This window comes from Blennius ocellaris, assembly GCF_963422515.1.
Source record: "Blennius ocellaris genome assembly, chromosome: 2".
Taxonomy (NCBI): Eukaryota; Metazoa; Chordata; class Actinopteri; order Blenniiformes; family Blenniidae; genus Blennius; species Blennius ocellaris.
Genome location: NC_137651.1, coordinates 28,030,369 through 28,056,801, shown reverse-complemented (window position 1 = coordinate 28,056,801; position 26,433 = coordinate 28,030,369). Strand labels below are relative to the sequence as shown.

Genomic DNA, 26,433 nt, shown 5'->3' with positions numbered 1-26,433 from the left:
AGGAAGAGGCTGACAAGTGTTTGTCATATATAAAGTGTTGAAACTTGCTCTAAATGGTCGTATGAATCCAAGAGTCGCCTTTGTTTTCTGTGGTAAAGTGAATTTAATGGTTGATCAATGAGAAGTATGAAGCATGAGAGCCGTGGAGAAAACGAGTCTTTATTCACACTGCTGATTTCCATGTTGTCAGATTGTTTCACGTGATTTCAGTGGCGGTGGACGCAGGGAATGTGCATCGTTTGATTTGAGAGTCTTGCGACAACGGGCGAAGATTCAGCTTGCAAAGGTCAAGGTTGTAATTTTACTTGCGCTGACATAAAAGCATGAATTCTCACAGAGAGCTTTGTGCGCCTTCAGGGAAACGCCTTACAGAAGACCTCCACATGTCATCCACCAGCCTTGTCTGATGGGAGTCGAAGCGCGACACAAACAGCCTTAATTATCAGTGAGAATGAGATTTTTTTTTCCATTTCATTTTTTAGTGTGATCCCGACCTGCTCCCTCACTCCCCCAGTTCCCGGTCTGCCCTCGGTAACCTTGCCCTCCGGCATCACCGGATTCACGAGTATTGATTGGCTGGGAAGGACTCGCGTACGCACAATTCATCTTTGCCTGACCTCTAATGGCAGAGGTTTGTAGAAGCTAATAAAAAGCTAATTATTCAATCAAACAGCTCCTACAAGCAATTTTCCTTGAAACTCTTCTGTGACTCTTGTTTGAAGTGAGGAGCTCGGCGTGGCTCGAGTCGGGCCACTGGGATGCGGCCGATCATTAGAGTCTGATGGTGTTTGGGCTTAGCGGCGAGTCCTTCATGATCACCTCACTTTTTTGTGCTTCCGTCCCCAGTTGACTCTCAGAGTTTTGCGCGCAGCCACCCAACAGGATACACATTCAAACGCGCCGCGTCGTCAATCAAGTGACGTATTCTCAATATGTTTAATGTTTTGGGGCATTGCTCTTCATGCACTCCTATTAGTTAGGTGCAATTAGGCCTCTGTCAACGGGCAACGCAGCTGTGGAAATTGCGTGAACACGTATGGAGAGATGATTGATACCTTGGCGTATACTGTACATGATCCTGTGTGTGAATCAAGTCATTAATCAAAGTGCCGACACGAGCAGTAAAAGGAGCGTAAAGCCGGGGGGAAAAGGGGGGGGGGGGGGGGGGGGGGGGAATGGCCCGGCGGCGTTCGGTTTCGGGGATCTGCTGAGGATGAGTTTGACCTCACGGTTATAATGGCTACGGGGCTACTTTACACCTCCGAAGAGCATCACTGTTTCCTGAGCGAGTGGCTCCGTCGGTCCACTGCTGAGTCATGATGACATTGAGAGTGTCCTTTAATAAGCGTGTTACAGCTGCTGCCGCTTTATTGCTTCTCTTTATCTCCGGGCTCTGTGATCATTGTGGTGAAGGGCAGAAGAGAAAGAGAGAGGGGGCAAAAAAAAAAAAAAAAAAAGGCTGGAAATACAATTTCCAGCCAAAAACCTTTACACCGCTCTGGCAATTAGAAAAATGATTAAAGGCTGTAAATAATACACTGAGAATTTCCTCACACGGCCATGGTGGAATTAATTTCCCACATCCCATTAAATGCTGCGGGTCCTTGGGTACCTGCCAGCCATCTCAGAAATCGCCTTCTCCTCCATCGTTTTATATGGTAGAGCCGGAGCACAAACGAAAGGCAGACATCTCCAATATGAAAGCAGTCACTCAAATCTATAATTGATTGAAGCTCTGATGTTGTGTTGTGTGTCGCACTGGTCAGCTGGTCAGCTGGGTTTCCCTGATTTAAGCCAAGAGGAGGATAATTCACACTTTGCCTGCTAAATATGTAAATTGTAATCCTGTGTGTCTATGATAAGTATGAGATGATGGATCTGTTGTAGTGCAATCTTTCAATAAATCAGCATTGCTCTGATTTTCTGACCGTTGTCGGCAGCTTTCCCAAGAAAGTCTCCGAGCGAATTTGTTGTTGAGCAGAAATCTCGTTTCAGATGTGTCACTCAGCCACTCAGTCTCAGTATAAGATAATACCCCCTGTGTTTTCTGTTCCCCTGGCAATCTGACACGTGTATGATGATGGAACATGTTTTCACTGTTGGTTCATTAGTGACAATTTACCACCAGGATGCTCAAATACAAGCTCATAACCACGTCCAGTGAGATGTGCTGGTGTTGTCGAGCATATGGTGAATGAACAATCATCTACAGGATGTTGATGTCTTTGTCCATCCAGGTCTTTGTCTTCTTGGATCAAACCCAGAGTCAACATGTTTCTTTTCTTCTTCAAGGTCGAATCTTTCCCCGTCGTTAAAAGGAATCCATATTATATTCTGTTTGTTTTTGATCATATGCATGTGCAGTTCCCCACAGCAGACTTTCAGAAGCGTCTTGACTTTATTGTTTTTATTCATTTTTTTCCCTTCTTTTTCTGCTTCCAAATTCAAGTCTTTTGTCGCCAGGTATGATGTACGATCACAACAGAGTGTGGTGGAGTGGCACTCCTCGTGTATGGAAAAGGCTTCACAGTGAGAATATTTATGATCCGAGCTTGGCCGCTGTGTGCAGGGGCTCCATGTTCTTCCTCTGTGTTTGTGTGGGTCTTTCCCACAGTGACAGACCGGTGAGGTTAACTGGTGTCCTGCCTTCAGCCCCAGTCAGCTGGGCTCGGCGCCAGCACCACTACGAGCAAAGCAGTATAGAAGCTGGCCCGGATCACCAAGGTGAATTTCAAGGTTAAGATTGTTTTGACAAAGAAAAAGTTTATCTCTGTTCCATTCGGGCCAACAGGCTTTACAGGGGCTCCGCTTTCTTATTCTTTTGTCCTTCTTGTTTGATGCTGCTCGCTCCAGCTCATCACCGTGCGATTGAGTGACTTAATGTAACCGCGGCGAGGTAAAAAGGGAGGTGTCGGTCACCCCTGTTGTCATATCGAGTATACGAGTAACGAAGCTGGCAGCGCAGGAGGATGACTGCGACCCTCACCGCTGCCTTTGTCTCTCACAGATAGGAAGCTATCACAGCGTCGGATAATGACTTGATGGAGTGTATCCTTTGGCTTAAGTTTCTTGGCACAGGGGATTTTATTTTCTGGGAGTGTCTTTCTGCTTCATATCAAGGCCTGGGGAGACGGAAAGAAATAGGGGGGAGGTAAAACACTGTCTGTGAGAGAGAAATGGAGCTGGATAGTGGACTGTTTTATACCGAAACAGCGGAACCATGTTGGAGATAAATTGAGGCCGGTTGAGGAGCCTGTGATTACAAAGCTGGAGAAAAAAAAACAACATTGCTGGTGAAAGTCCTCCTCCCAACATCAATATGGTTGGCGTGAAGTGACAGACTGGTAAATCTGACACCTACATTCGTATTTTGTTTCTCTGCTTCGTTCCTCCAACTCTGACATGACACTCCAGCCTGAGATGAACTGCGGTGGGAAGAGGATTGAAATGGCATATCAGAAAGCAAAAGCTTTTGTCATAAATACTTCATTGGCTGGATGAATAGCTGAAGGTGACAAGCCCAGAGTCCTTCTCTGAATACAAATTGAAGTACAGTGAAACTGGAAGAAGAAAAAAGAAGAAGAAAAAAACCCGAGTGGAGAATGCTGTTTTTTCGCATGAAGGCTCTCTGCAGACGGATGCGAGCGATATGGTAATCTCTCTTGGATTGCGTGCCGCTGCACCGCAAACGGAGCAGTGACATGTCGTGTAGCTTGTTTTTGAATTTTTGGGACAAGTGAGAAACTGAAGGCCCGTGACCTTGGTAGCCCTCTCTGCTCCAGCGTGGGGGGGGGGGGGACCAATAAAAGAAAAAAGAGCAAATGCAAGAAAAACACGTTACAGGCAAAAAAAAATCAAATAGAATACAAAGAAATAGCCTTGTGAATGAGTTAGAAAACTTCACCTTCATCCATCTTCATCACATATGTGCACATTGTGGCAGTGAGCTCTTGTAGAAACATGGAACAATTATTCGGACACATTAATCATGCAATTGTTTTTTTAGCTTCTAAATCGCATCACAAGCAGAAGAGCCACCACCCACCCACCGATCCCGGGTCTTTGTTGTGCACAGATAAATTCCAAAGCGATGTCAAAATATGATAAATTTTTCATCACGCTCCCCTTTACACTTTGTTCTCCTTTAGCTACGATGATGCAGTGAAATATTAATGGCAGGACACACATTCATAGTCACTGTATCTTCAACTCTGGGCTTTCTGGTGCCACTGTTGCTGCTTGTGCATCGTTCCTGTTGTTCCGTAATCAGATCAGCGTTCATATCGCACCCAAAGCTGCCAAGTGGAAGAAGGAGCGAGCACCGTCAATGAGATTATGAATGTATGACTGCCTCTCGACTGCGTTGAGAAATGTTGGCTCCTTCCACCAGGATATTGTCTCAAACGCACTCAAAATGAGTTAAAGCAGGCGCTCCTGTGCTTGGGTGTCTTAGCGATGTTTGCTAACTCGCCATGTCTGTAACAAAGCGGCTAAATGTTGCCCGTCCTCCAGGTGGTGTTTTCCTGCGACGCCGCGTGGGAGTCGCCTGCCCCCGCCCCGACTCTCTGACTGCCAGCTGATCGGGAGGCCGACGGGGAGCCGGTGATGGAGACCGGGGCTTGATATCTGGTGAGCCTCTTGTATTTTCTGAGCCGCTGCATGTTGAGCAGTAATGTGTATCCTGTGTATCCCTGGGTATACTTCAAGTGCTGCGTTTTCTATTCATTGAGGAAAAACTGAATTATGTAACTCGCATCAATACACAACTTAAACGGGATACATATTTTATTGTTTTGTTCGGGAGTGTTTGTGTGTTGGTGGAGCATGAGAATGATGATTATCATAAGGGTTCCTCCTATTGCTATTACGACTATTGGTACGACTTAACTTCTACTCATCATACTTCTACTATTACTACTATTAGTTTTCCTTTTTTTAGTATTGCTACTCAGAGTAGTAGTACTGTAACTGTTTTTGTCACACTTTAATGTATGCTGTTACTGCTACTTAAATCCAATTCTTCTGTTACTACTGTTACATTACACACGCAGAGGACATATAGCCATAATATTCACGGTCAATAGTCGAAATTTATGGTGCAGATCAAAACTTTTTTGCTTTTTTTTTTAACTGCAGCGTTTGTTTTCACACTGGAAAGCCGCCTTATAGACGAATTTAGCCCAATAAGAATCTGCTCTATTGCCTTGATGTGTTTGAGTATACAAGGAATATAAATAAGGTCTGCGGTGGTTCTGGGTCTGTTTATACGCAGCTTTGAGAGGATAACCACAGTGGAATACATATAGAAATATATCCAAAGAAAGGCTGAAGCTAAACAGAGATGAGAAAAACATAAAAGCTTGACTTTCATATACAGCCATAGGGGGTATTACAAACAGTAGATTGAGGACATACAATAGCATTAACACAAGAAATCTACACGGTTCTAATAGTATGAAAAGGTGCAAATATAATTTGAAATTATCATTCAGCTTGTTTAGGTTGCTCTTTATTATTGAAGTAAACCAGATTTGATTTACATCAAGTCACAACGTTATTTCAGGATCAGCACATTAAGACCATCTACTATATGTATATTAGTGCAAATAGTGTTTTTATATGGCAGCTTTTATCGGCTCAGATTATTTTTCTCACTGTGTTTGTTTGATCTGTTGACAAGAGTGAGGAGGGGCGGGGGAAAAAACAAAACACAAAGACTTAGGAATTGGGAGGCTGCGATGCAATAAGCTATCAGGATTTCTATCCTAATGGTAGCATGACAACAACAAGATGGAAAATACTTTGGATTCATAACATACACGACTCTCATGAAACAGTGGCTCGTCGAAGGGTGAAGCTTGATAAAAAATGACTGATGGAGAGGATAAAAAACAACTAAGGATTTCCTTTTTCAGGATTACCATTTCTAGCAACTGCGGTCTTACTCTGGCTGCAAACAACCAAATAATATTCAACATTATGTTTGGCGGATACAGCACTGAAGCCAGAAAGGCCAAATCACAGGATCCATTTCCCATCATTTCCTCTGCTTTTTGGATCCAACTTTATTCAATTTGCAATCGGAGGAAAGCACTTCATAAAGAGTAACATGTGAAACTTCTTTAAAAGGTAAGATGAGCTCCTCTGAATCATCACATCCCAAGCCAAACTTCATCGGCCCTTCTGCTCAATCCGATTGAGGTCATGATGTTCATGTCGGGATCGCCGGGAGCTTGAACCCAATCCAGTCCATCGCCAGGGCAAGTGCTAGTCTCGGTCTCCGTTCACACTGAACGTCTTGATGCTCAGTTCCAATTCCTTGCTGGGATCAGATTTCGCTGTGCAATAGGACACCGACAAAGTGATGAGGGAAAGAAGGAGGATGAGAAAAAACAGTTTTTAACATTTTGACGATGCCGCATATTCGTGACCCTGTCTCAAAGTCAATGGCGTGGAAGTGACATACATGCGACTTGATCGTTCCGACCACGGTTGCATTGAAAGACATCAGATACATATCCCATTTTTTTTACCACATTTGATCGAGACCTGGATCATACCTGTTTTTGTTTTTGGACTCTGGCAAGAATAACTGGAGACAAAATCAATCCAGAGTCCCAAACGCTACACCAACAAACCTCATCACATGATGATGAGTCATGTGTGATGAAAAAAAAAATCAAACATAACCAGATTGCATGCATCTCTAGCTTTTTATTTATCCATCTCTCAGCCTTCTGTACTGCTCTTCTGGTGGAGGGATGTGGAGCCAGTCCATGCTTACACTGGGCAAAAGGCAGGATACAGCCACATATAATAGACGCTCAAACCTGTCGGGGATTCATCGTCACCAATTAACCTCAAACATGTCGTTTTCAACACCAAGTGAAAAACCTCTGCATGCGCAAAAAGCACATGTGATCTTCATTCCTGTATTCACATCGGGATTCACCTCACTGTGAGGTGACAGTGCTCACTACCAGAACCATTAAACCTCATTTCATCCATCACCAAACCTCAACTTTGCCAAATATTCCAAATGATGTGACCCACGTGTGGTGCATAAAAGCTCCAATCTGGACTCCAACACTAATTGATTGCGTCTCTAATCAACCTGAAATGGGTCATAAAACATTCCACAAACCGCAGCAACACTGCATAAACATAGTTTCACTTGTACGTTCTATAGCATAAAACTCTATTAATTAAAACTGGAGGGTGCACGAGAGGATAGAGTTAATGGTGTGTGTTGAATCTTCAGAGAGCAGTCAGCCGAGAATAATTGTGTGCAACTGACGTGCAGTCGGTACCTGTGTCCCCTCAGCATCTGTCTGCTGTTCTGTGCAGGCTCGCACCCTGAAAATGTCACCGCACCTCATCCGATCCGGTGACTGCACTAAGCTGAGGGGGCAGATTTAAGTAAAGGTCTGGGCAATTCCCCCGGGCAGGTTCAGTAAGGGTCGCGAGGTGAGGTCACCTGGCCCACCCCTGACCCCCCCCCCCCCCCCGCGGCGGTCAACACCCCTGTGGTTGCAGCGGTCAGAGGGGAATCACACAGTGCTGAGAGCAAAGAAACACCATGGCTCCCACTTGTCCTCTCCTGCTTCAAAGGGAATGGCGGGGTAATGCTAATTAACCAGCTTGTGTTACTGAATTGAACATAACTGCTGTTCCCTCCAGTGTGCCCCCCCCCCCCCCCCACCCCTCCCCCTCCACTGCCTAACAAGCAGCATCTACAGCAGTCGGGCACCCTGCGTAAAGCTCTGCATACGTGACTTCCTGTTCAGTCTCAGGCGATGAAAAGAAATGGTTTATTTTGTGAGATTTCAAATCTCAGTTTTCTATTTCATGCGGTGAAAGAAAAGCAACGTTTACTGTCAATAACTGTAGTTAAATCCTTGTTGTGAGGTTTGAAGACAATAAGAGGCAAAGCAACCCAATTCCTCTCCAGCTGCTGCTCAGAAAATGATCTTCAAGTAGGTAGTGAAGGTCTCGGCCTGAGGCGATAATCAATAAATCATTTAATCGCACGCAAACAAAAATGAACTCCGATCTTTTTGCCAGCCTCGATGTGTTGCCATATTACCACGAGAGGGTAGAAATGAGGTGAAAAAACATTATTACAAGCTCGATAAGCCCTTTTATTTATCGCTATATATTGTTGTGGGTGTGTGTGGTTTTATTCTTCAGTGGGGTTTGTTTTTAACTTATCAGAAACAGGATCTCTTTTATTTTTGGTTGGAATTTTTCTTCAAGTGCAGTTATAGCTAACAGAGTCCATTTAAAAAGAAAATATTATTATTTAATTTATTTAAAATATTTATATAAAAGTTCATGACATTCAAATTACAATGGTTAAAAATAAAAACAAATAATAGTTTATTGCATTTTGCATTATTAAGATGTATCATCATTACATTTATAGTTAAATTGGCCTAAAAAAAAAATATAACATTTTGACAATAATGTCGTTTTTCTGCAATAATTTGCAGGACAATATATCATCCAGTAAAATCTATTATGGTCACAGGTCCAGTGAAGACGTTTCTTTATTCAGGGATTGAAGGAAATGGAGGAGGAAGTAAAGTTATCGCCCCGCTCTGCTCTCTTGTTCTTTGTGGTCTGCTTGTCTTGTCAGTGTAATCTGAGTCCCACGGTCAGCATTTTCCTGGAATACCGAGCAGTGGCAGGCAGCTCAGAGTTTTTCCGGGGGTCCACGGGCAACGTTGCCGTGTTAAGAAAGCGTCGGCACACCTGATGACGGTTGAAGTCGCTCCAATCGTCCACAGAAATTGAGCCACGTTCACTCACATGGGAGCTTTTTGGATTTGTAACCGAGGCCCCTTTTCAGGAATTTGAGAAATCAAACACACCGGCGTGCGTGCATGTGTGCGTGCATGTGTGCGAGCAAGCGAGCAGCGTCCGGGTACAATAGCTACGTCGCTCCAGGGGAGCGGTGCTCCTGCTTTTCGCTTTCTTTCACTCTCCCTCACTCAAATATCTTTTTGTTAGCGCCGATGCTCTCAGCGTTGGCAAACACATGGAAGACTGACTCACTTAAACATCCTCTTCTTGACACACAGCTGATTCACAGTCTATTGATTTCTCCATTGATCATATTCTGTTTAGTTTTTTTTTCTTTCTTGTTGTTGCCGGTTTTATGTATGCACAGAGGAGAGAAGAAGAAGTTGTTTGAGTTTCTCTGTGCAGTGGCACGGTGGGGGAAAAAAAACAAAACAAAACTCCAACGCATGTTTAATGACACATGGAAGAGCTAAACTTATTGTGTAAGCAGTCCTCATTAGCAGCATTAGTTGAGTTGAGAATTTACATTACCGGCCAGGAATAGCGCGATCTGTGTTTGTGTGCAACAAACGAGGCTTTCTCCCAGAGCGGGAAAACAAGAACGGCTCTGATCCGTGGTTGTCATGCGAGTGTAGACCCTGGAGCTCGCTCCGTCAAAAACGAGAGCTGCAATTCATTTTGATGTAACTTCCACCGAAAGCCTGAAACTAAAGTGGTAAGCTCTTAACCTAAGATAAGGTATCCGTCACCAGAGAAGAAAAACATTTTGACTCACACCTCTGTTTTATTAATTTATCATTTTTATGTCAGCAGAAATCAGTGGGGCCTTACAAATTACGGAGCAGGATAAACTCTCCTGTCTCCGTCCTGGCAGATGGAACTGAAATGAACACGGCATGCAGAAGTTCACTCAGACAGTGAGACGCGTGTTGGAGTGTTCAGAAAACAGATTTGAATACTGAAATGAAATTACCTTTCCTCGGGCCAGACTTACAACATATCTCAGTGAGACTGCAGTTAATTATGCTTTGTAGTGTATATTATATGAATATTGTATTGAAGTATGTTCAGACATACGAGTTAAGTTATGGAATGAGCGCCGTACTCACTGGAGTTGCATTAATGAATCCTAGTCGATGCATTTTTTTTTTCAGATTTCCATGCTAAAAATTAATGTTCACTAAAGCCACACACCATCTCTTATGCAAATAGAGTCGACTGTTTATTTAAACAGCGTTTTATAAATATCCACTGTAGCCCAAGGGAAGGGCCTTCACCCCCTGCTGCGAGGAGAAACGTTCAAGAAACAGACCCGACGTTATGTTCCCCTCGCGCCTCTCTCCCGTCCGAGCCGCCAACATCCTTCCTGGAGTTTCCGCCCTCCGCCGCGCGCCGCAAGTGGCTTATGATCTAGTGCTGCCAGCATCGCTGTCCATCTGCGCATCGGTCTAAACAAGGCCGTGACAGGATCCCTCTTCCTTTCGTATCGTTTACCGGAGCACAGCGTATGGGAGTGGGCCGAATCATAGTGGCAGACGAGCTGAGCTGGTTATGAGCCACAGCTCCTCCATTGTCTACCATGCCGGAGAAAAGAGTGGGAGCCCCCTAAAGAGGCCTGGCAGAGGCTCTGCTTCCATCTGCCTGCATGCCTCGCCACGGAGCCCAGCTCGCACCACTTGAGATTATACTCACGTCCAAGCTGTTACTGTAATTTGCATTGGCTCATAGGCAGAGGAGAGTGAGGAGGAGGAGGAGGAGGAGGAGGAGAAGAAGGAGGAGGAAGAGGAGGAGGAGGAGCCGCGCATGAGGCAGGGATGTTATAAGTGGTCCTGGCAGCACAATGAGCCTGCCTGGGCGTAGTATCATGGACAAGTGGTATGGGCAGAGCTATATTAAAGTGCAATAATAGGATTGAGCAGGTTGCCCTGCTGTCCAATGTTATGGTTTGTGAGTGCGTCAGGTGAATCATAGAAATGTGTCGTCAGAAGCTTGTTTCACTCAAAACTTTGCATTTATGGGGTTGTTTGCTCTACAGCTGCATTATTCTGTTTAGTCAGAATGCACAAAGCAAAAGAAAAGCACGTCAATCTGACGCCACCCCTTTATACAAATCTATGCATTTCACAAGATTTTAAAATGCTAAAGTGGGTTTTAGTAGTTTTTCCTGCTGTCCAAGGATCCGTCTCAGTACAAGAGATGTGTGGTTAGAATCTGTCTGGGTCACGTTTAGTATCGCTGTTGTTTGTTTTGAATATATTCGGTTTTGGTTCCAGGCTGTTGAAGCATACGAAGAAGTCAATATGCAGTAAATACAACGACACCTCGTCTCGATTTGTTCTGTCACTGTATTTAAGTAACATTTCAGATTCCTGCTCTCTTATCAGTATTTCTTCGCCAGTGTACAATGTTATCTGTACTTTAGTGCAATTTTCACCACACATACTTTGCTCCTATTATAAATCATTGCTCACTAAATTAATATTCAAACCTTTTAATCTGCTTACAGAAAGAGACATTATATCCTCATTTGTGACAAATTATCAGAGTAAATCTTTATAGACTTTGTTGTTTGTACAAGAAAAGTGCTTTGAACGTATACATTCTACACCGGTGTGATGACTCCAATGCTTGCAACTGATTAAATTAAATGGGGGTGGAGAGAAACGGATGCTATGGAATACTTTTGAGAAGATAAAGTTTTTTTTTTTACTCTTTTTCACAACAGTAATTTCACTTGGTAGTGTAGATAAAGCAATGTACCAATAGTGACACTTTACTAATTTCCCGTACCTTTTTTCCTCCTCTGTGTATTTCCCTAACGAGCCAATTATTTCAGAAGGTGTTGAAGTGGGATTTAGTTGGTCGCCTTGACAAATTATAGAAATTTGTGGTTAGAAGCTGCTTCATTCACTTTCGGTATTGATATTTGCTTCAAAGCTGTTTTGTTCTCTGTTCAGTTTCAGGGTCTTGCGGCATTTAGAAATCAGCGGAAATGGAAAAAGCAAATTAAATGCAGCCCAGTCCAAATATGCATGTATGTATTACCATACTGACATTACTGTAATAATTAATTTTCTTTTTCATGTCGTTTGACTTATAAGTACAGTTTTTATCCAATCTATTTCAATAATTTTACAACCATAAGGAACTACTGAGCATTCATACAGTTCAACTAACAGATCAAATCCTGGCTTTATAAATATACTTCTATGTTATAAGTGTATTTTTTTTCAAGTTGTCATTCATATCTACTTAATAATGAGCGTAATGAGTTAAATGCCTTTAATTTGGTTAAACAGTACCGAAAATGCCAAGTAGTCTTTTTTTTACGAGGACTTTTCTTTGTCTTTAGTAACTTGTAATTATAAACAATATTGGTCACAGTGGCTGCAATTGAGTCTTTCTTCTTCTGTGTTTTCTCCATTTAACATTCAATTTGATCTTATAGGATATACTGAATTGCAACAACGAGATTGAGCTGAATGCCCTGCTGTTAGAGTCAAAATGTAGAAATAATACTAATACTACTGCAGGAAATGCAGAAGGAAATGTACCATTGGGAAGTCTCTCAGTCACTTTCAGTATCTCTGCTGTTTTCTTTGTAGATTGATATGAAAAGTCTGAAAAGAAAAAAAAAACAATGCACAAAGCAAATACAAAGCATCACAGTCTGAATCGACCCTTTATGTATTCCGCTAATTAGCAAATTTCTTGCCAGTAATTCTTTCTGATGAAAGATCACATACCAAGAGAAAACCCACGCAATCTCGGAGAAAATAACACAAGTAAAATTGACAGTAGAAAGTGACTGTAGGAGCGAAGGATCAAGCCCTAAGACTGAAAACACACAGGATCCGATCTGCACTCAAACCTGGGAAACCATCATAAACTCTTCTTTGAGATTCTAATACAATCATTTGTTTGCACACACACGAACCTGTGTTTGTGGTGAACGTGGCGCCAGCATCAATTCAAGACAATGACAAATGAAAAAAAACCGCATTGTTCAAAATCAAATTCCAATGAAAAGGACATGGCCAAACAAGAAAAAGACTTTTTGACTCAATCCCACTAAATGCTCTTTGATGTCCTAATTTTTCAAGACTTAATTTGCCTCCAACTTGATAGCTTTCGGCCGGCAAATTAGTTCAGTGGCTAATTTATCTAATTTACTAATTAACAAGAGACAGAAATAAACAGTCGTTTCGAAGAATGCCGCCACCATCAAATAGGTTGTGAACTAATTATTGATGGTGCAGCCACCAACAAAATGACCGGAAACAAATGACCCGTGAGTTGTGGAAATGTCGCGTCGTGCACTTTATTCGTGTGTTTCAAGCTTTTCGTCCTCATAAATTCTGGCCAGATCTGCATGTACACGAAATACGCTATGTGTTGAACTGAAACTTCAAGTTCGAATCACAGACGACTTTTAATCCGTTTTATTTCTTCTGGAAAGATTGTGTGACATCAGCAATTCTACTCAGCCTCTAATCGTTTTTTGTGCAACACTGAAAGGGTAAGGCCGACTGTTTTACAAGTATTCAGCCATATTAACTGATACTGGAATATAGATAAAAAAATAATTAGGTCATTGATAAGAGAGAGCTAAATGTGTCTTTCAAAACAACAGGCCTGACAGGTTTGTGATTAGGGCCTTATAAAGTGTTGCATGATTAATTCCAAACGTTTCCTTCCCGTAGTCACTAATTATCTTGAATTAAATGCACTGACCTGAATTCTTCCCTTCAAAAGTGTAACTGGAGGCAGAAATGTCAAAAAAGGATGTAATTTGCATCAAGACTCATGCAGATCAAACTTTTTCAAATAAGCCCCGCCATTCAATCTGGACAGGTTAAATTGATAACCGTGTCAAATAAAGTGCATGGTTCTTTATTTCTTCTTTCTGGCTCGCTGCAGTTGTAGGAATTCATTGTTAGGTTCATGCTTTATGAACACAATTTGGTAATCAGGCTCATTATTTGGGTTTGTCAGGCAAACAGTTGGCGAAACTTCACCTCTGGGATTTGCCTCCAGTGGCACCATCACACACTGGTCGTGCAACGAAGCGATGCTTTCAAGAGGTGGAAATCAAAGCACTTGTGGCGCTCAACAATCCCGACCCTCTCACCCGTGATGTTTATGGACTTGGACCTCCCTGAAATCGATCAGCGTCTACTTGGGGTTGTTTACATTTCGCAGCAGATGAATCCCGCTGCGCCGCTCCGGCGAGCAGTCCTCTGCGCTGCTGCGGCGGCTGCTGCTCATCTCGAAGACATCCCAGCAGCTGCAGCGGGTGGATGACAGCGCGCCCACAGACACCCGGGGAAGAAAGCGAAGAGGTGGGCTGGAACCACTCTCTCCAACGCCGCCGTGACATAGGACGTCAGGGCAGCCGGCCTGAAGCTGCTGGGAAGCTTCATTTCATGTTTTTTCATTCGTTTATTAATTTCTTTGAACGGGACAGTGCATATTGATGAACAGACACCCGGTGCTGTAAATATGCCAGATTTAGCTCAGAGCTCATTTCCATCTTCAGTCCCACGGGGTGAAATCATACCACCAAACACAAACATGCACAGGTACTATAATACATGTAAAACATACCACGCACGAGAAAACACAGCACATTACAATGCACATATAACATAATATTACCAAACAGGCAGTACAGCATTTAAAAAACATGAATAAATTTATTCCTAAAGTACTTAAATATTACCCATACACTCCTCCCTCCCCCCTCATACTCATTCACACTGACTTACTCGTGATAAAAATAAAGATATATGGCCTTGTGTACTGAAACACCTCCTAATGTTCACAAGTTTTCTGACTGAAAGGAAATGAGGAATGAGACATAGGTGTCACTGGTAGAGTTTTCCAACTCGAACAGCCCTTGATTGAAAGCACACTCTGTGCAAATGTGGACTTCCAAAACTGCACAAACTTCAAGAGGTACTGTTACTAAACGAGAGGTTTTACGAGGTCTTTCTAAATCCGAGCCACATTGAAGGTGATGCAGGATTCCACTCTGTGGCGCCACGTGGTAGTGGGTGGAATCTAGGAGGCACACGTGAACATTTTGTCCTCAGAGTCGATTGTGGTAGAAGCAGAAAACTGTGCTGGCGTGAGAATTTGAGTCTGACTTGGGCTGAAATACGAGGTCTGGATGACCGGGTGAGAGCTCCTCCCAAAAAAAACTGCGGCTAATGTGGCGTGCTTCAGATCTGCAGCGGTCAGTGTTATTAAAAGTGGGCTTGGGAAAGAAAAACTTGGAATCAGCGACGGGATCATGGGCAGTCAAGGCTCATTGGCGCGAGGGGGGAGTGAAAGCTGGCCGGTGCGGTCCGACCCAACCGGCGAGCTGCACAAGATCTAATGACAAAGAGGCTTCAGAATCCACAGCGTGCCACAGCTCGCTGCTTATGGGGGACTAATGGCCTATCCATACTGCGTTTGCCAGACTATAAGTCACACCCGAGTCTAACTTCTATCTGTCAAAAAATGTGCTATGAAGAGAAAAATAATACACGTAGGAGTCACACCTTTGTATAAAACACATTGGCTTTTTTCCTGCCCAGGCTAAACGGCGCAGTCGATAAGCATCGGCCAGCAGCCAGTTCAAGGGCCATTTGTGAATTTGTTCTTCCGCTCTGGCCATTGTGCTTGCAACTATTAGCCTTCTTTACTTTATTCATCCCTGGAACACTCTCTTTGCTTTGCTCTAGTCCCTCATATGTTTCTCTGAACTCTTTCTGCCACCGTTTCCTGCTTTTGCTGCATATTTGTATATTATTCTCACTCTTGGCTGACGTCGTGCTTGTGCCATGAGTCAAATCTGGTAACAACGGCGGCTTTTCTGTGGTACTGTAGCAGCATTCTGTGGTCATATAGCAACGTCTAGTGATTTCAAGTGGTATATAGCAGCATGTTTTAGTATAGACATCACGTCTTATTGGAAGTAAGTTTAACAAAAATAAATTACAGAGGTAATACGGTACTCATCAAGAGTTCTCTTCTCCAGGCTACAAGATTTTCACAGCCTTGATTTAGGATTTCTTGCAGCTTGTTCTGAAAACATTACCCAGGCAGAACTGCGACGTGATTGGTTCAAACTTCAAAAGACTGTCACGTGTTCTGCACTTGATTTTCTTTTGAGGCATTAAATGTCTTGGTCAGAAATAGCTATGTGTTTTTGGGGGTGGGGGGGGTTCTTGACACTTGAAGAGAGCAAAGAAATCCCTGTGTTCTTGTGGCGAGTGTGTCCACCATTAGCCGCGGTGTTCCAGCTGATTGCCGTGCGTCAGAATATAGCCCCCATACATTACTTTGTTCTCACAAGTTACATAAATCTCAATACATTTGCTTCCAATCGAGGCTCACACAACAAACTGACAGACAGTAAAAGCCTGTGGGAGATCACTTTTCTCTCCTTTGGGTAGGGGGCTCAGTGGGGGTCCGTAGTCTGTTGTTGCCATGAGACCCCATGGTGAGTTAATCCAGCTCTGCCGTTTAAGGATTACATTTTAGAAATACATGAGAAATCCCCATCGTGCCCCCCCACTTTCTCATTGTGAACCCACGCTAGAATATAAGTCAAACACGAGCAGGAGGGTCTGACATAAAGAAATGTAAACAGGTAAATCTGGTAATTACATTTTGGTGAATCCGGTGGGTCTTTTTCTTCTTTCTTTTTAAATTTTTTTTTTTTTTCAGAGCTGACTTGCAGCAAACATATAAAGTGGCTGTTAAAGCGAGAGAGGCTCGTCAGTGATGAAGTGCCGCAAGTGTTCACTTTAATTCATTCGCTTGGTGCAAAGCCAAGTGCAGATAAATCCCCCGACCCGCGTGAATTTACTGCCCCGCTGCCACTCTGTATGTGTTGACACTGACATCGCAAGGTGCTTTATTTGACACATAAACGGGATTAGTGAAGCCTTCAATATATGTTTTTCAAAACTTATGCCTAAACCTGCTTTGCACAGAAGGGTGTCGAATCTAGTCCATTATTTGTGTGACGCTTGGTGAGTCCCGCGCATACATAGCGCCTTCGTTCTACGGTTGCAACGCACGCTCACAAACATTACAACCTTGAGTGAGTTTGGGACACTGTCCTCTATATCAATTAGAGCTTTATGAATTTTCCATTATTGCATCGAGCTGTTACAGTAAATTTATTCACACGGATCCTGGTGGCAATAAATCTCGATCGTTTTTTTTTTTTTTTTTTTAACTAGATGATACGATCATCAGAATGTACAAGGTGTGCGGTGGCTATTTACTTTGTATTTGACTTACTAGAAGATGAATGGGGTCATTTGCAGCGTATATATGGGAGAGTTCGCTTGTGAAACAGTACAGTACTTTTCTACATCGCTTAAGATTTTCTTTGCTGACGGGGAAAACCAATGCAGGGATAACTCAGCGCTGCCAACCTTCACTCATTGATCGTGACATTTACACTCTAAAGTCACACTTTTACGCCACACATGTCATTTCTCAGATTAAGTTGCAGTTTTGAGCTCAATGCTGAACTGAGGTGTTCAAATATGGAAGTAAAACTGTGCCATCAGATTCTTAATTCAAATTTCTAACTCTGAATTGTTTTACCATCGGAATCAGACTTGGAATTTTACAAGCTGTCGAATTTCAAATGCGTATCTTTTATTGCTTAGGATTTTTTTCAACATCTAAAAATATTCAGTGTGTAAAAATTCAATGTGTCTAATAATTCAGCTGCAAAAAAAATTCAGCTGCAAAAAAATTCAGCCGCAAAAACAAATTCAGCTGCAAAACAGCCAGAATCTCTGTGCCATCAGGACGATGCAACCGATACCTGTCTCTTTCACCCAACATCCAATCAAGGGAAGCTTTGTTGGTCACGTGACAAGTGCTTGTTATGGCAAAATCTAATTTTAACAAATATAACTAGGTCATTGACGGTGGTGCTAGAAGCACTATTGCAGGGGCAGGTTAAAATTAGTTTTTGCCATAACAAGCACTGCACAGATTAGAGTATTCAATGGATGTTTAAAAAAAATCAAACAGGAGACAATTTAACTATTTTCTGCATGTAAAACATTGCATACAGTAAATGTAATTTCTTTGAAAACATTTTCACACATCATTAAAAGTTCGCCACATATGTTGTTTCATAACTCCTGGTGATTTGTAATGTGTGGTTTAATGTCTCCTGCAGAATTTACAGGCATAAATGGCAAATACTCACCAAAGCGCCGTCACTACCGCTGGCCGCCATGGCTGATTGGCCCAGTGTTGCACTGGTCACGTGACCAACAAAGCTTCCCTTGGTTGGATGTTGGGTGAAAGAGACAGGTATCGATTGCATCGTCTTGATGGCACAGAGATTCTGGCTGTTTTTGCGGCTGAATTTTTTTGCAGCTGAATTTTTAGACACATTGAATTTTTACACACTGAATATTTTTAGATGTTGAAAAAAAATCAGAAGCAAAAACAGATACGTACTTGAAATTCGACAGCTTTTAAAATTCAAGGTCTGATTTTGATGGTAAAAAAATTCAGAGTTAGAAATTCGAATTCAGAATCTGATGGCACAGTTTTACTTCCATATTCAAACCCTAAAGCCAAGACCTAAAACAACCTACCAAGTGAACCCATGGTCATTTCATATGTATTACTTCCATTCTAGAGTTACACAATAATCACATTTTTGAAGTAGGAATCCAGATAATTGTGTGGGAAAATCTATTTTGCAAAACTACTGATTCCAATAGTAGAAATACGACAAGGTCTGACACTTAAGTACATGGATTTAAGGTTGAAACTGATTCTTAACTTCATTGGTTTTTAAAGACACTGGTCATATCATATGCACATTCACCCATCATACATTAACTGGACTCTCTGTTTAGCTGTATGCATGTTTGAGTTTAGCTGTTTTGTTGCCGCTTCCTCACATCATAATTATTTTGTTTTTGACATAAATGTTAAAATACAGATAATAAAGCATGTTCTTCAAGCTACATTCAGTCATTAGACTGACCGTGCTGACAGATAAGCTGAAGTGCCACCTTATTATAACTATGTTTACATAAATTACATGGGTTTAACTGAGGGACACAGATAGTAACAAAACAAGACGTACTTAGTTTTTGATCATAATGATAGTGATAATTATTTTTCAGACATGTAGATCATAACCTATCTAAACACAATTATGAACACAATTCATGTATAATGTCACCATATCCCTGCAGCAATACTATATATAAACTCATATGTGTGGACATGCACATAATAAAAAAACAAAACAATCATCTTTAATAAAAAAAAGTATTTTAGTGTCATCATCATCGTGAATAAAAGGGTTATTATCCTGGACCAACTTTATACAAAACAAGATTAATTCCATTTAAAACTTCTAGTTTTGACTTATAAAACAGTAAGTCTTGGCTTTCAGCCATTATTGATGTGACTTGATCACATTCTCATCCTCCTTTGAACTCTGTATCATCTTTCAAGAGGATTAAAGAAGTAACGGCTCAATCTAATGAAGTAAAGATACCTGAAAAATCTATTTAGGAACGACATACAACTAATTCCTTGCTTGCTTCCTGGTTAAGAACCTGTTTCACAGCTTCAAATGAGTCTTTGTTGCATTTATTATGTTACTTCAAATTGAAAATCCGAGTTCTGAAACATATGGTTCATCAAAAGTTAATTTCAGTTCTAAAACTCATTTACTGTGATCTTAAAAAGTACATGGAAGGTGGCATGCTGGGAAATTCTCTCTCTAATCAATTTCTTCCTTCTTTCAACCCTGCAATAATCTCTCGCCTTAATCTTAGTTCAAGCCGAACCCAGACGTTTCCAGCCAAGCATTAATGATTGAAATACAGATGTGTTGGCGCTGCATCGTGCAGAGGCTTGATGTGCAAAGAGAAAGAAGCTATAGGAGGTCACTTAACACAGTTCCAGTAGTTCACTGTCCTTGTCATGTTTCACACATGCCACATTGCAAAGAGCCGAAAAAAAAAAGCTGCACACATGAGCGCCTGTGGCTGAAATAGTTAGTTAACATGGAGCTCAGCCTCTGACTTGATGATTGCGTGGGGCATGTTAGCAGCTGTAGTTGAAATCCCTTTGACAGGCGAAAGACAAGGAATTAGCTCCTGGCCTGTGGGGAACAGGTCCTGTATCTTGCATCATGCGTGGCAGATTTAGAAGAGGAGAAAAAAAAAAAAGAAAAAGTATTTACATAAGGTAAGTATGCCGAGTAGGAGTAACGTTTATTCATTATGAAGAAATTGATTCTCAAAGACGCTTCTCGCACATCGTTGGTTTAACAGGACTAAAGACTGTATGATCGCGTTAGAATTTAAATACAGTAAAACCTCTGATGTCGGGTCGCCCTACACCCAAAGGGCAGGTGTCCCCTGAAGACAGGTGTCCGGGGACAAATTGTAGGACCAGTTGATATTGAACGACCGAAACACCAAATGTGTTCTAGTTATTTAAAAGCACATAACTAAATTATATACAAATATTGTCACAATATAGTCCCACCTTGCTTGGTGGGACTATATGAGTAGTCTCTTGGTGAGTTTTGGTGCACGAGCCTTATGTTCTCTGCTGTGAGGTAAGTGTAAGGTGTGTTAACAGTTAAATATGTGTCGGTGCTTCGCATTTTGTGTCGTCATACTAGTTTGCTCGTAAAAGTAAAACAGGCATACGCTGAAGAAACCATAAACTTGCAAATCTGAGGATGGCACCATGTTGAAATTCAGGAGATTAGATGCACTCTTAAGGCTTCAAGGTAGTATATACGGCACAGCCTGATTGTGGTGCTTGAGGTCCAGTTGGCTGCTCTTCAAAGTGATTCATCTACATGGTTGGAGGACTATCAAGGTCTGGACCACATTTCTAAGTGGACCGTTTGATTGCTGCTAAAGTGTGTCTGAATTGTGGTTCAAATCTGAGCTTTTTCTGAAAGGTTCAAATTTTATTTGCTCAATAGAAGATGAAACGACCAAGCTTTAAATACTAAAACAATCTGCCAGCTTCATGAATGTAAATGACACTTTCTCTATTTTTCCGTAATGAACTGAATATTGTTTGATTGCATGCTATTAGTCAAGACATTTTTCATTACAGTGTGATGTGTTAATTTCCAAAGAAATGATGGTTTCAAACGACAAATAAACCAAAAAGGAATCAATGAAAATTACCTTTAATTGTAGCCGTACTTAAACCTACTGTAGCCTTGAAATGAACTGCCTGAGGAAGTTTGATGCCTCGATCAGTGTCCCCATTTCAATTTCAGTTATAATTTTATAATAATTCCACATTCATTCAATCAAAACACTGCTTTTGCTTTTTAAATGTATATTAAAATGTGTATTTTATATGATAGGGGTTAAACTAACCCTTTTTACCCATGATATTAATATTACAAAGAAATTAGTGGCCAGAAGCATCCCGACAGGATAACTCTGTTTCCAAAGAAAATGCTTACATTTCCCTGGAGAACCACGTCCATCATCAACTGAGCCGTGTGCATTCGTGCTGAGGAGAACCAGAGGTAAGGTGTTTTTGATCAGCGAGCAAAACTCAAGGGGGTTTAAACGGTTTATAATATACAATTTTGAAGTGAATTCATTCTAAGTGTAGGAGTTACTGCGGCGGCATAAGAAGACTATATAAAAAGTATGTGATTAGCTCAAGTAGAGTTTTTAGTGCCTATGGCTTCCAACAGCTGTTAACAGTAAAATGTTATAGTGTGAAAAACATTAAGCGTTCTGCCATTCAACTAAAGACTACTAATCCTCCAGCCATAGATTTGAAAAAACTGCTCCACCCTGACAAATCACAGTGTTGGCAACGTATTCATGTCCTTCCAGTCATCATTTTCACAGATATAATGTGTTTACCAAATTGCTGGGTTTTCTTAATGCGATGGAACAGAGCTGGATGTGATTCTATGGTGCATTGTTCGATGTTGATGTGGCTTTTGGTTCCTTTGCTATTGAACCAATTGGTCAGTAATGGAGGTACACTGGATGAAGCGTCTGATAACGATGACAGATTGGTGCATCGGTGCCCAGTTATCCAATCAATACTGTGCTTTTCAACCAGGATGGGTTTTAAGTCCGGCCATTTGATTGTACACTTTTACCACGGATTATAAATTAGCTCCTGTCTCGGTTCTGTGGCACATAATAGGCATACATAATATGTCGCACGGATGCACACAGAGCGGGATCAATGCGGCATAGGAGCCTTGGGAGGAAGATTTTAAGCCAAGGGGGTATTCCTCGGCACAAAGTGGCACCATATGACACCGATTCAGAGCGTCTATTCAGCTTTCCTGCACAGTGTGAGGAAGACTCAGTGGATGGAATGATTAGAGTGGGGGAGACGGGAACAAAAAGTGCGTCAGTGAGGAAATGACAGAAGTGTCAGCAGACGCAGAAAGTACGTATAGAACAGACAATCCTGCTGCTGCTGCTGACCCTCGTTGGGTTTCAAAATAACCGAGTCTAGGAATAGAAATCCCATAAGATGGGTGTCATTCACAATCACCGTCTGTCCTCGTATTGTTTGTGAGGAGCTCCGGCTTTTATCGCAGTGTTATTTGTCTGCAACCCCCCCCCCCCCCCCCCCCCCCCCCCCCCCCGACAAATGCGTCGACTGTACTTCAGAAATCTCCTGGAAGGTGTCAGTGAAACAGCCACATGGAGAACAGTGTACTCCGTGTCCTCTTGAGCTGCTCATTGATGTCAGAATAGGCTCCTCTTAAAATGGCTCCAAAAATAACAGATTTAAGCTTGAAAAGTGACGCTGCCTGTCTTTCAGAGGTGTTTTTTTTTTTTTGCAAAAGTGTGTGGGTGTCGTATACGTTCTCATTAGCATTACTTGTAAATACTTTAATCTTGTGTTTGAGTGAACTCTCTTGTTACGTATTTCTATTTTAGATTACTCAAGTGTTTAACGCAGATTATAAAAGGAAAAGTTTATAATGCACCTTATTGCAGCTTTTCATTTTACGTGGTTTAAACATATATAAGTAATAGCGCTAACGTGTGGATTTTCAGAGAAAATGGAGTTGATGGCGAGAAAAGTACAAAGTAGGGTGATATGTGTATTTTAAAAACACTGCACAGTGCTGCAGCTAGCACAGTTAGCACTTATTCCTTTTAGGGAAAGGTTATGTGGTCTGCTCTTTGACAAGCTGCCGGCATTTATACAACTGTCAGGAATCAGCTTCAGCTTCAAAGGTGGAAGAAGAAGAAATGACATAAAACTTCATCAGAATGCTATTATTTATATTATTGTGTATGTGTTACCAGTATTTCTCTCAGCTCGTACTTCAGTAATGGTTTTTATACAGCGGGGTTGTGATGAGTGCACGGTACTAGAGTGCCAGATACTCATTTCTCATTAATGGCTGTGCCGCGACTGTGAGACGAATGTTCAATCAAAGGCTGCGGAAGACGTGAGCCAGAATAAAATGATGCATCCACTGTCATCCAGTGATGATGATCCTGTTGGCCTGCGTCTTTAAAAAACAAAAGAAGTGAGGAATTGCTTTTGTGAAGTAGGTAAAAAGAAAGAAAAGGAGTTCCTGTGCGAAAGCTCCCTCACGTCAAACACTCGCCCTAATGGGGTTTTATCATGGATTTAACATTATCGCAACATATAAAGCAAAAGACCGAGTATAAGATATTAAAAAAAAAAAAAGCTAATTAATCCACAATAATTTTGCCATTGACTAATTAGAAATGTTACTGGATTGACAGCCCAATTATTTCATACCTGGAGGCCACAGGGCAGAAGTGAAAAGCATTAAAAATAGAAACAAAATTGAGGAAAAATGACTAAAACAGCAGAAAATATCCTTGTTAATGCTATTTACACTATTTACTGTTAACACACCAATCCAAACACTTTCCAACCATTGTTAGATTAAACAAACCTGAGCAGTTCTGTCTAGATATTAACATGATTTTTTGAGCAGGAACAATTTCCATGTTCCCGCCCCCCTCTGACCTTTGACCCCCAACCACTAACCAGGGTAATGACGTCACTGCATCCTGTGGCATATCAGAGGATGGTGACTTGAGAAGTGAACACTTTTGGCGTTAGTTTGACCGTGTTATGACAAAGATCTATTTTTGACCTGTTCGTGACCTTGACCTTTGACCCTGTCGCTTTCAGACTCTAATCCATTGGTCCTTGGATAATAACAAGTGATCCATGAAAATTGTATATGATTTGTGTCAATAAATTAATTAGTTATAATAACAATTATAATCATACATACATACATACATACATACCAATGAATACATTTGAACAAAAACACAAGCATCACCCCAACATTCGTTGGCAAAGGTAACTACTCTAAATTCTGAACCTAAAGTATGATTTTTATCCCGGGGCAGTTCACATTATGTGGGAAAATAAAGTACTCAAGATAAAAACCGCAGTTTAAAATGACCTTATGGCTTTGAAAGGAGTATTTTTATGCGGCAGCATTGCTAGTTCTTCTGGGGGCAAATATATCAACACATTTTTTTTTTCCCTCACAATATCATTAAACATGAAACTCCCCCAAATTGTTGCTGCCGCAGCGTTCGCAATTGAAAGTGTGAACTTCACAAGAAGTCAGCTTCCTCTGCAAAACCTCGGCAACTCTAAAGAAGGGCGGCCGGGATCATAAATCAGAGGACGGTGCGTCTTCCTGTTTATTCTATTAATCATGGCCGCTAACAGATGGAACGCAGTCAGAGGTTTTGGGGTATTTTTCTACGGAGATATGGAGGCAATTTGTGCATTAAGTGGATTGACTGGAACAACGCAATATCTAATAATTCCATTATATATCATATGGTCCTTGTGATTAGTGGGGCTCTTTCTCTGGAAAGTACTGTGGGAAGCAATCAGCATTCTGCGCAGAAACACAGGATGTGGATATAAAAAGCCGAATGGAAGCATTTGTGTGTTTTTTATGTAAATCTTCTCTGATTATTCAAGTGCTAGGACACATTTATAGTGTTACACGGTGTGATTATGTTGAAGAAAGTCTGATTGTGTGAAATATGCTTAATGGTCAACTTGGAAAAAACTCATTTCATTATTCAAGCATAATAATCTTTTGAAGTTCTTTCATTTAGGTCATGTACGTGAGAATAAGTTGTAATTTATTGTTGACTGCTGAAATCTATGCAAAATAAAAAGCATGTCTCTTCTTGCTTCCACTTGAAGGTTTTTATTTTAGCTGTTGTTAGACAGTTTGACATTATTGCTATTATATTATTTTAAATAATTCTAGATTTATCCTGCTGGATTCTCCTGGAGGCGGGCGGCCATTGTTGTTATTGTCAATCAACCGAGCATGTGCAGAGGAACTGTTTACTACGGCCGTGATGCGCATGCACACAAGCTGCATTTCAGAAAAGTTGCATTATTGCCAGTTTCCATGGAGGCGGACGCAATGGAAGTTCTGTGTTTTCCCTTGGAAATGGGCGTCAGTCTTATGTTGCGCTATATTGAACTGGATTTGGATTGCGAGTCAATACTCAAGGACAAAATGTCTGTGGGGAACGAGGCCTCTGGGGGGGTAGAAATAGCATTCGCCATTTTCTAACTGATCGCAGGACGTCCTGTGATGCTACACCATCTATCAGAGATGATCTCAAGTTAAACATTAATGACCTGCAGCCCTCCTTTTTCTGTGTTGTTTAGCGGCTCCAATGAAAGTGGACATTCATCTTTTCTATCAGCTTTTTTCCTCATCATTTCTTTTTAAATATATCATTTTGAGATTCAGTTGTTTTTTTTTTTGTTTTCTTTTTTCAGCTTTTTTGCATTGGAACTGCAGTGATTTATACTTGCAGAAGCAGCGACGCAACTGAGGGTTGATTATATCTGTGAGGGGAGGCTTTCAAATTAAAAAGAACAGGTAGCAAGTAAAGGGCAACAATCAATCAGGCAAGTTTTCAATCAGTAAGTGACACGCATGACTGTATCCGCACACTGCCAGTGTGCTGCGATCGTGTTGCGGGTCTTGTTTAGGGAGAATCTCACAATTAAAGTTTATGGAGCTGCTCGGCTCTTCTTCACTGGAAGTTTTAAATGAGACGTAATTGAGGAGACACTGTCTTTCTGCGCGGACATAATTATAATATGCAAATGCGCCTCCTGTTTTGTTTTTTGCCATAACACCCCCACCCCCTTGCCCCCCCCCCTTCCTCCCCCACGATGAGATGTGAGCAGAAATCCCCGGGGCTGTGTAGCCTGGGCTCAGCCGTCCAGCGGTGGAGTCGGCGCTGACTCCGATGAACTCCAGCTGTCAATAATTACGCCTGCATCCTGACAAGAGTCGCACAAGGGCAGCGAGTAGTTCGCCGCCTGCTTCGTCTAATTGGCATTTATGCTTTCCTGACAAAGTCACGTCAACAAAATGTCCAAGGTTCCTGGGCAGATGTTTTTTTTTGGGGGGGGGGGGTAGGTTTCTTCCCAAGGTAAGACGGCACCATACCGTCGCTTATATACATATATATATATATATATATACTTATAATGTCACATTCAAAATATGATTTGAATAAGTGAGTTGTTATTATTATAATCCACAGCCAT

At 41.7% G+C, this 26,433-nt stretch overlaps 1 protein-coding gene across 1 annotated transcript in view; it reads left to right on the top strand.

Annotated features, from left to right (window-relative positions):
* The first annotated feature begins 4,517 nt into the window (after window positions 1–4,517).
* lrfn1 (leucine rich repeat and fibronectin type III domain containing 1) overlaps window positions 4,518–26,433 on the top strand; it is a 36,491-nt gene continuing 14,575 nt past the window's right edge. The window contains exon 1 of the mRNA XM_080504110.1: window positions 4,518–4,629. The gene's annotated coding sequence lies outside the window, so the exon portion shown is untranslated. The remainder of the gene's footprint in view (window positions 4,630–26,433) is intronic.